Source organism: Pristis pectinata, chromosome 26 (assembly GCF_009764475.1).
Source record: "Pristis pectinata isolate sPriPec2 chromosome 26, sPriPec2.1.pri, whole genome shotgun sequence".
Taxonomy (NCBI): Eukaryota; Metazoa; Chordata; class Chondrichthyes; order Rhinopristiformes; family Pristidae; genus Pristis; species Pristis pectinata.
Genome location: NC_067430.1, coordinates 10,863,196 through 10,875,381, shown reverse-complemented (window position 1 = coordinate 10,875,381; position 12,186 = coordinate 10,863,196).

The window sequence follows — 12,186 nt, the reverse complement described above, 5'->3', positions numbered from 1 at the left end:
ACACTGTCACAACAATGTCAAATAATACTAACATTTTCATACTTAATAACCCTGAAGAATGCAAGCAACAGCAAGCATAAGAGAATTAAAAAAATTCCAACTTTTTTTGCTGTCCTCATTAGACCAATACCCTTGCCACATCTCTAGGGGGTCATAGTTTAACCTCAGTCACCCTGGCTAAAAAAAATCTTGGAATAACTTGCATATCAATCTATTAAGTTTTTTTTAATCTATGAAAGGCATTGACTGCCAGGTTAACAAACTGACTTGCATCCTACATGGTATTAAGCTCCAAGCTGACCCTCAGTCAAATTTGCTCATCTCTGAATTAGGGTGAATATTGAGAGGGTCTTCATAGAGCTCAAGGTTCAGTGGTGAGGTGGTTCACCCAGCTTAGTTTCCTACTGTCCTGACTCTTGTGGGTGTACAACTCAGTGGCCACTTAGCACCTTAATCAGGTGGCTGCCCTTCAAATGTGTGCCTCTGTAGTTAGTGTTATCAGGTTGCCCATCTCTGCAAAGAATCATCACTGAACTGGAATCTGATCGAGTACATGTACACATTCCAGCATGAATAACTGGACAATAATTAGAATTGACACTCGTGGAAGATCTTTTCTCCCCCTTGATTCAGGGAATGGAAGGCAGTTGGAGCAACTGCTGTTTCAGATAAGATCAGCTAATTGTATACATATCAGGTTTTAAGAGAGAAGCCTTCAGTGATCAGACCCATGCCAGGCAGTGTTGTTGTCTCTTGGTGGAGTTAAGAAGGGAAAAATGACCATTGACAATTTTGATTCTTAATGTTACCCATGGAGGTGCCTCAAAGTCCTTCCTGCCTAGAAGGAGGAGGTGCAGTGTTGACTAACAGTTGGCTGGGAAGACAATAACAAAGAAAGTGGGTGAATATCCTGGTACACTATTCATCTGTGGCTCTTTTGGCTCATAATTCTTTGACATGTCACTGGATAAACCTTGCAGAAACTTTATTTTTCAGAATATGTCACTGAATACACAATTTATTCCTTAATTCAGCTCTCCAGAAAGGGTTGGATTAAATAATCCATGAATTTGACTGGAACACAAAACATGTATTTTGCTTAAAGAACATTCTGGTATGCTTGTCAAAAGAAGTGTCTGGCAATGAGGACTAATGACTAAGGGCATTGATGACTAAAAGCTTGATTGAAGAGATGGATTTTGAGAGGTTTTGAAGATAATTTGGAGGTGGTAAGGCAGAGGGGTTTATTGAGAGAATTCCAGCGAGTAAGACCACCTTTTGCACTACCATGGACTTGTCTTCGATCGTGTCTTTGTTTTTATTTTGCACTGAGGTCTTGCTTTTGCATAGTCTTGTTTTCATCGTATGGCATAATTTTATTCATAATTTATATTCTGTGTGTTGTCTGCACCTACGTGCCTGTGATGCTGTTGCAAGCAAGCTTTCCATTTTACTCTACCTCACTGTACTTGTGCACAGGGCAATAAACTCGACTTGACTTGACATGGGTATTGATAGCTCACCCATCATCGGAGAGGGTGATTCCTAATGTGTTGGGATTGTGTTCTTAGCAATAAATATGTTAAGAAACAAGCATCCAGTAGCCTCTTTAAAACTGAGCCTAAGCATAACTACATTTTTCTTCATGTACACATCATCCTCGCATGCTTCTGCATATCTGATAAATACATTGCCTTGTACCCTCTAAATGGGCTACCAAGCACTGTTGGACTGTCCACCTGCTGCTCTGACAATGATTACCTTCCTATTTAGAACCCTGTCATAACACAGTCCTGATGGATTGTCTTGGTGATAGTCCCTTGCATTTGGTGACAAGGTAACAGACATTTCTATTGTCAAGCAGCCCCTATGCTGTCAGCAGGACCTGTGTTCCTACAGTGTGGCCGGAAGCGCTTCACATCTGTGCTTCAGGCTTGGTGCTTGAGCCATTTAGTCTTCCTTGGCAAAAAAAAACTATTGTCTGACTTACAGAGTTATTGAATACATGTGTAATAATAGTAAAAATAACAGAAATTTCTGAGGATAGGATAGCAGTCATTGATTTGCACCTTTTATTATAAAGCTCTGCATTTATGAGGCCATTAGATTTTAGCTTGCAAACATTAGAGTTTTGTATTTTAGATAAACTCTGCTAAATAGCATTCAAAGCTGAACACTCAATAAAGTTTAGAATATGGTTAGCTCAGGGGCCCATTTACATAAAATCAGTCGTTTTCATTTCCTTGTTATAACCAGACAGCAAAAATTGTTATTTTGGCAAGTGTTTGCTTGTGTGTGTGAGAGAGAGAGAGAGTGTGTGTATATTGGCACATACTTTGCTGCCAGTGGTTCCGAATGGAATTGCTGGCACTTGTCCTTTTAAACACATGCATAGTCAAACCTGGAAGTCATAAACTTACTCTTCAGTAGTTAGCATTTTATGTGTCAATACAATCTTCCCACAGTGCAGGAGCAGAGTTGAATCTTGCTGATTATTTCCCAGCATTTAGGATGGAAAATCGCCTGTCAGATCTTGCATCAGTACAACCCAGGGCCCCATAACCCCAGAAAAGAAAGTTAAGGAGATAAGTTCCTTCTTTTAATATTTGTGTTTCATTTTCTTTTTCATTATTTAAAAGTCCCATTTTTAAATTTTAACATTTACTTAATAAAATGTTTTAAAATGTATCTAAATGTCAGAGATATTCAGTAACATCTAATGCTTCTGACAGCATTGACTGCTGGCAAAGCTGGGGGTATGACTGCCAGTCAGTAAAGCCTTCAGTGTTCTGAGACCAGAGCTTCGATGTACCGTCAGAGACTCTGCTGCAGCTCAGGGCTGTTGGAGTCTGGGATGCCTCACGCCTTCTACATTTGAACAAAGTATGTTTGGGCATGGGGTAGTTGTGGGTATTGGGCCCAGGCCAGTAAAATCTGGGCCATCGTGTATTTATCTGCATTTATGTGGTGTCTTAATAGATCTTTTCTTTAATAAAAAAACACTGCCATCTGTAAGGATTTTGTGCAGAGTTAGGATTGCCATTTTTGATAAAACTTGTTCTTGAAGGTTAGGTTGGACATGTCCTTTCACATTCAACTATTCTGCAATCACGCTTCAATCATTGGCTGCTTGACACATCAGTCTTCACCATAACATGTCTTCTCATGCAAACTGGAAAACAAACACACTTTGATCGGATTGGATGATTGTTGACTGTTGGTGAAAGAGCCTTGCTTTAATATTTAATTACATAATGCTGTTTTTATTTAGCGTCTGCAAATGAAATAATTATTTCCAGAGTGAAATGCAATGGCAACCGTTTCAGAGATGTTTTCTGTGGATCCGGAAATGTGTCCAGGCACTTTTCAGCCGGTGTCTCTTGAGGTGATAGTCTTTTGGAGCATTGCAGCGGAGCGTAAATCACTTTGTCTTCAGAGTGTCTGTGGTTTGATAATAGGATTGCTTGGTAAATCAAATGCTTGAAGTAATCTTCTCATCACACTGCACTAACGCTCCTCATGATCTTCCCTTCTGTTCTCCAGTTACACCTACTTAACACTGCCACTGCCTGAGTTTCAACACCTGATCCCCTGAACTGGTCAATTCCTCACTCCACCCACGGTCGTTCAAGTTCCAAGCCAGAACCCCTGATCTGGATCCCCTATGCCATGGTCTTGTGTCTCCCAGACACCATAATGTCAGGTCCCAATCCAGCATTCTCCAATTCTTCCCCAACATCTCCATCTGGAATGAACCTGGCCTCAAAATGGAGAACCTGGCATCACATTTTTGATCTCTAAATTAAATTAAGCAATGCCCTTTTGCTATTTGTCAAGGTTGCCTTCTGGACACATCTGAAGTTTGCACTGGGTCTAGAACAAACAGCACTGTTGTTCGCCCACCTATGTTACACCCCTCAATGTTGTTTGGGGAGCACCAGTATTTCTAGGCACCCCTTTCCCATTTTTCATCATTTCTTGTAACCAATAAATAAAACCTGTTCAATTTTTTTTTAAATCACAATGACCTATAGTTTCTCTCATGCAGTGCAATATTGCTACCATTGCTCCACACCCTGCCCTCCTTCCCCCACTCCTCCACCAAGTGAGGAAAGGGCTTTGTTTGGAGACAGTGTATAAGGCATGTTCTATTACAACATCTTGGGCTTCATCAGTTGTAGAATTTTGCTGCAATATTGCATTAATATACTTTTCTGGGCACTGTTGCATTTCTAGCCTAATATTTTCTACACTTACCAATTTCTCTTGGGTTGTTTGCAATAGTATCCTGGAGATTTACCTCTATTTACTGCAGATTCCAGGATTCTCTATATGCATTGCGACTCTTTAAAGGCTATTGCTCTATCAACAAGTCAGACAAACATACTGGCCAAAATAACAAACCATAAACAGCAATGGTAAGAATTTTTTTTGTTTATTGAATTGGTTGAGAGAGGAATGAAGTCCATTTATTTCTTCATTGCCTTAAGGGTCATTGGATATCAACCTGGGCTGAGATGAGGGCAAGTTGCTTCACTTAGTAAGTTATAGGGAGCATGGAGTACGTTGATGCAGGGATTAATTGAGGCAGAGAACTTTTTAATCATGGCTTCTATATTTGTGTCTAAATAATTGGTACAGACCACAAAAGCCAAGGGATTGAGCAAAGAGCCCTGTACCTAACAATCCTCCAGTTACTAAAACATCCATTGACACTACTCAACAGTGATCTAATCTTGGACACAACTTTCTGCCTTTCTTTGGAACCTACAAACTTTCAGTTTATTGATCAGTCTGTCTCATGGAACCTTACCAAAATTCTAACCAAATTCCAGGTAGATTACATCAAATGTGTTGCCCTCATTGACCATTTCCCACCCCCACCACCATAGACTTTATCTTCTCAATAAAGTTAATTATTAGTCATACATGATCTTCTCTTATTAATCCTTGATTAATCTGCAGCTTTCTGAATGATAATTTACTCTGTTTCAGTAATTTTCACACTGCTTCTGTTAGGCTGACTGACCTCTTAATTACTCAGCCTATACCCTTTCTCCCTTTGAAATGATGGAATCACGTTCTCAGTCATCCAGTCCTCCAACACCATGCCTGTAGTCAGAGTGGAATGGAAAATAATGGCCAGTCATTCCCTCCCTCGCTGCTCTTAACAGTCTGGATACATTTCAGCAGGATAGGTGAGTTATCTACTTTTGAAGGTGCTAAACTTTTAGTATTTCTGCTCTGTGTTTATCTCATTCAATATTTAACACTTCTCCTGAAGTGTGGTCTAACTCTATGTGGTCCCCTTTAGTGTGGCCACTAAAGTCACTATACTCAAGTCTTAAGCCACTGCACAGAGATTATCTTTTGGACTATAATAAATTATAACTTTTCCCTTTTTTGCTTATTCTGTGTACTTAAAACATCTTTGGGGTTTTCTTGACTTTACCTGCTAATGTTTTTACACACACCTTGTTTACTTTAATTTCACCTGGCACTTTCTTTATTCTTCTAGGCTCTCTGAATATTGTGATCTTCCATTCTGAAATGAGTTTCCCTTTTATACTCTACCCAATCATAAGCACTTCTTGATGTCCAGGAGACTTCACCTTTTGAGTCTCATCCTTTTCCTTTGTGGGAGCATATTGAGCCAAATTTTTGTCTTGTGACATGAAAGAATTTAAGCGATTGTATTTCTCTTCAGGAAAATGATTTTCAGTTGCATATTTTTGGGGAAAAAGGAAAAGAAAAACAAAGTGTCATGTAATTGGATGTCTAGATATATATAATGAGTGAGAGAATGTGAGGATATCTGTATCACCTGTGGCATGACAATTGGACTGACCAGCACCTCATTGGCTCTGTTATCTCCATCAGCCTGAGCCCAAAACAAAGGCAGCAGTGGAAATTTGCCGTCAGAATATCAATATTTAAGGTCTCAAAGACTTTGCAAAGATAGCTCTCCTCAGACAACATGACAACCTCCAACCTGCAGAGCGTCCATAGCATCTAGACTGCTCTGACTTCCTCAACATATAGTACCTGTGAACATTTCTTCTCTGCCAGAAAATGCTTTTAGAAAATTGTTTTAGAAAAATGACCAGGAGATCCAAGAGCTAATTAACTGCAAATGCAAGGCATCCTTGGGTCAGAAACTCCATTCTTGGAATGCCTACTCATTCACTGAAGCACTTGAGGGAAGGAGCTTGCACTTAACATTTGCAAAAGTGAGGTCTTCTGCTGTACAACTCTGCCCTCTGCCACTAAAGGTCACAATAAGACCCTGGAAGACGTAGATCTGTTTCCATGTTCTGGAAGCCACCTCTCAACAAAGGCAGACATGGATGATGAAATTCACCATTACCTCAGGGTACCAGCACAGACTTCTGATAAGAGCATTTGAAGATCAAGACCTCACATTTGGGCAACAGTGCTTCCAACCTTCCTGTAAACTTCTGAGATAGCCTACAGCAGACGTCTCAAAGCATGGGAGTAATTCCACCAATGCTGCCTCCACAGAATCCTCCAAATCCACTGGCAGTGAGTGTGAACCAGTATCAGTATCCTCTATCTGGCCAACAGGCCAGTAATTACACTCAGATGCACAGGGCACATTGTTCACACAGCTGATATCAAACTCCAGAAACAAATACTCTGTTCCAACCTCAATCACAGCAAGAGATTAGCAGGTGAACAAAGAAAACAATTCAAGGATGTCCTCAAAGCCTCCTTGGAAGAAGTGCAACTTCCCCAACGGGTACCCCTGAATATTCTAAGTGGAGAAGGAGCATTTAGAACAGCATTGAGAACCTCAAATTGGTTCATTGGGAGAACAGAGAGGATTAGTGTAAAGGACAAAAGGAGTACACCAGTTCCTAAACCACCCACCCACCTGTCATACAAGCACCTCCTGCTCCATTGTGGCTTCTACATCAGTCACTTCGGATCCCCAGAACTGGAGTAGAAGCAAGTCGTTCTTGACCCGAAACAACTGGCTAAGAGAGAAGATATGTCTACACGGATTCTACCTCAATTATGATTAGAATAGAAGAAATATTCTCCTCATCCTGCTCTATTGTGTTTACCTGCACATTTGCTCTGCTATCCTACTCTCTAAGGGTCTGCAGTGTACTAGCAGTTGTCCTTTCTTGTTTCTCAGTTAACTCCACACAGCCTCATTTGTTGATCCACACAGCATGTCATCCCTCCTGACAGCTGTAGTTAATTTTAAACAAATTTTTGCACCCCTTGCTCCTTTCATTCCCCCTTTCTATTTTGTCTACAACTCTGCAACGAGGAACACTGAATCGCCATTCCTGCAATTCTATAAGGTTGAATATTATATATCCATGTGTCTGATGGTACCATCAATTCATCTGCCTTGCTTCACTGCAAGGACTCAGGGGAATATATACTATTAAGTGCTGCCAAACTCCTCTGTTTTCTTTTTTCTAACCTTTGGTTCCTTTGCCTTCCAAACTCACTGACTAATTCCCTGCCTTCCATTTCCAACTTAACCTCTCTTATTTCAGAATCAGTGCTTCGGTTCCCATCCCCCTTCTAAGCTAGTTCAACTCCTCCCTAAGGGTCACTTGTAGCAATCTCGCGGCTTCAACAAGTTATAATTCTTTTCCATGTATGATCTATTGGATAATAAGTAGTTAAGTACATTACAAGTTACTAATGGATATGCATTATAATAAATAGTACTGAGCTGGGAATTTCTTACAAGGTAGTAAAATGAGAAGGAATGCATGGGGTTACTTTAAACTCAAATACATCAACGGATTGAGGTGGTTTATATTATATGCATGATTATAAATAGTTGAACAAATCAGTAACAAACCAAGAATTCTAAAGTTTGTGTATATAAGATAATTAAAGCAATGAGCTTTAACCAGTGTTCACTGGTACATTCACATTTTTTTCTTCATTTCAGTCCATGTATTTATATTACAATTTATATCTAGTTTTTATCCCTTGATTTTTTTTTCATTACTTTCCAATTTCAAAGCTTTCTCTTTGCTTTGAGCTACAAATATTACTTCCACCTGACCAAACTTCACTTTCTGTTCTTGTCCTGAACTGTGAACCTTGCTGATTCTGAGGCTTGGTTACATGTACTGTGACATCATGAGAAAAAGGTGGGTGAAGTACAGGGAATTCATAGGTGTGACAGGTTGATGGTGATGTATCTTTTCTCTGATTTTCATCTACTCTTTAAAAGTTTAAAATAAGCTCTCCAATAGCTTCTTAAAATCCTTTTCAAAGATAAATTCCATAAAAATAGTGTTCTAAAATTATGTTAATTGGGACTGTTACAGAGCAAAAATTAATCCATGGGGTTATCTATTTTATGAAGCTCCATGTATGTTGCTGGCATACAAGCTGACCATATGTAAATATTGTACTAAGATCAGGCATGTGGAATATCCTATCCAGTAATGACCAGATTGTGTTTTGGTTAATCGAATAGGCATAAAAATTGATCACTGTCTTAAATTCAATGGGTAGAATAGTTGTTTGTATGAACTAGTAACGGTCTGCAGTGTATTCTACCAGAATATATAGGGGGGTTTCAATCTTCAATGGACTAGAGGATAATCCCACCTTCAATGACTAACTGACCTTCCTGTTTCCTTCAGTGCCCTAGCTGAGATAATATGGACAGTCTGATTGAGGTGCTTGCTGACCCTGAAGTCAAGGTTCTGATTTCCATTGCCATACATGTTACCTTGGAGCTACTTCAAACCTGAAGTGAGACTGGTCACTTTCCTCTGCAAAAAATGTAGTCACTGGTCATGAGAGTTAAATTCAGCTTGCATTCTTTTTAACTTTACTATATAATTCTGATGATATAGCAGCTCTGGGTAAGATTTTGGACCATCTTTGTTTCAGATGAGAAGGTGTCATTTTAAGTTTACAATGTAGATCATAATGGTTGAAATTATTCGTGTACTTCGCAACAGCCTTTTGCCATGTAATTCTGATTCACGGTAATATCACCATACTTATTGGAAAGCAAGAGATTGATTTGGAGGCTGGGCGCCCCCAGCACCTGCACTGACACAGAAGTCCTCTGTTAAAACACAGTTTTAACAGAGCACCGACAAGTTTGACAGGGGTTTTCACTAAAGCTGTAGTTACAGGTACAGAGAAAGATATGCTGTCAATTGTCTTCTTTCCTTCGCTTTCCATCTGTAGTAATATTGCACCACATGACTCAAACTGCACTTATACTAATTTTATTTGAATGATACAAGTAAGTAACATACCTGATAATGAATATTTGCTTGTCAAACATAAATGCAATTAGTGCTTTATTTTTGTTCGGCACTGGGACCTCATCATACCAGGAGCTGGTAATACCTTATATTCACCGTGTGTAACATAGATGCATCTGAATAAGGCTGATTTCATAAGGGAGTGCAAATATCACATTTATTAATTCTGTATTAAGAATGTCGTAGACTGAAAATCACATAGAATCTGTCTAAACAAATATATTAGGATTTGTACATTATTTAGATTACACTGGCATTCCTATACAAATCTATTTTCAACTTTTTTTCCAGTGTTTCATTGGTCTATTCATATCAGAACAGAACTATTGCTACTATATTTTCCATTCAGTTTTCTCTCTAGCCTCCCAATGGAAGCTGCTCCCTTCCAGGCTCCAATTTTAGGCAGGAAAATGGCTACTTTCTGTCCCCATTCAACTGGTATTGTTGCAGGTTTGCAACAATCACCATTTGCCAACTGCCGCTTCCCCACTCCTCCACCATTCCTATACATCCCTGCTCCTTACATTCTCTCCAGAGACTAACTTTAAATATGTTGTTGAAGCATTGAGCTTTGATGACAGTCGTGCTTCAGAGTGAGAATTTGTGTTCTTAATCTCCTTCCCATCTCTCCTGGAGATGCTGACTTACTTTGCAGTAAAGCATCATGGCTCCTACTTGCCTTTGGTACCTGCCCTAATTTATCACTTTGTTAATGAACCTGCACAGCGACATTTGTGGGTGTTTCAGTAATGAAAGGCATCACATTGCAGCCTGATCCTGAGCCGACCTGGGTGCCTTCCATGTGTTCAATTGGAAAGCAAGTAGGACGGAGAACCCAGTCTGATTTTTGACCTTTTTCTTGTTCTAATAAGGCAGCTTTAGTTTCCATTTTACACAAATTATCTTTATTTAAATAAAGATTTTATTTTCCTCCTTTAGGTGGAGATTTACTGTGCTATGTTGGCAAAAGCTTTCTATAAAACAAGTTGGTACCATGTAAGATATCTTTGTCATGAGGTCTCATAAGTCCATAATGACTCATTGCAATCTGCTAAAGCAACAACACTGGTGTTCTTTTGCAAAGGGTCAAAACACAAGTTGATCCTGCAAATGAACACTTGGGCAGGAAGAAGAGGTGCCACGTACCTGTGGGAATTATACCCTTAATGATAGAGGGCAGGCAGAAGAGAAAAAGTGATGCATGTTGGGGACGGGGAAGGAAAGCATTCTTAGGAATAGGTAAAAGGCAATTGGGTTCAGTAAACCACAAGCGCATCTAATTGCCTTCAAAATTATTTATACTGCCCCATTTCAGTGGCCTTTCATGGTAATTTATTCTACGACTTTAATAGTCTTTTAGTAAAGCAGTTCCACTTGTCATTCCTTCTTACTACCAACTTTCTGATTTTTAAAAAAATTTATTCCCTGTATTTGTATTATAACAAAGTTATGTGCTGTAGTGAATAATTTGCAGCATCAGCTTTTTGATCACTGAGACTGAAAACTTCAATGAAGGCACCTCAAAGGTTTCTCTTCCCCAGGCAGAACTAACTCACCTTCCTTGGAAGAGGCAGGAAATATTCAATTTGCACAATACTTGCCACAGCTGTTCCTGTGCTCTAATCTCAATCACAAGAGATCCTGCAATCAAATCTGAATCCAACTTCCACACATGTTAAAACACAATTGGTAAATGGTATCTTTTTTTTATAATAGTCAGTGTTTTGCATTTGTCTGGATTGATTGATTGTTGCTCCATGCTATGAAAGGTGCCTGTTCATTTAATGATCTCTCCCCAAGGAACCAATCTTCTGTTATTGTGGAAAAACATTTGAAATGTGAGGTGAGACAATATATGATTAACATTATAGAGCAGTGTATACATGACAAAATAATATACTGGAATCTTGGGCAGAAAAGTATAGTTCAACACAGCAGCATCAAAGTCAGCACTTTGATGATTTTATCAACCTGGGCCACAAACTGTGCAGTCTTCTACAACAGGGATATTATTGATGAGGAATGGAAAACCTTCCCATTTTCATTACTGAGCATCAGCATCAAGCACTAGGGGTTTTTGAATCTCTAATCAGCCATCTGTGGTCTTTATGTTATGTGCCAAACGAGGACCATTTTGTTCTAAGTGCTATGCCCACCAGCAATTCAGTTGGCAGTACCCAAACTCATTTGGCAGATTACAGTCAGCAGTTAACCTGGCCTAAATTTAACCTAATTCCTGGCATCATTGAGTCCCTTTGGATGTTAGTCTCTGCCTGGTCCGTAGTGATGTGCATGTATATACAAATGAAAAGAAGAATGTAACTCCAGCACAAGAACAACTGCAAAAAATCAAATTAGGATTCTAGATCTTTAACATCTGTAGCACAAGTTTCTGTCCAGATAACATGATCAACATTACATGAACACTAGGATCATTGTACAGGCTAAACTGTACTGTGCATTACATTATACTAGAAGCAGTATTTCAGATAGAATCTTCTAGGATTCACTTCTTCTTGATGTAGTCTCTTTGTAACTGAAATATTCAGAACACTGTTATAATACATTCTGTTAGTCTGTCCAGCGTGCATATTCAGCCCATAAAGGGTATTTTTTTCTGTATTTGGTCTTTTACTGTTTCAACAACCCTATACATTATGTTACAATTGGTACCATCTAAATTATTTAATGACGGTATAGTGCTGTCTTCTCTGTTACAAGAAAAAAATCACACACACGCGCACTCGTATTGTGGGGGAAGTCATGATATGCCAGTCACTGCAAGCTTTAAGGACCATATAAAAGCTTGCATTGACATAGAGTTTGGAATGTATGCGATTTGGAGGTATTGATAATCTGAGTTATCCGGAGACCGCTGGAGCTCTGTGAGAGATGTCTT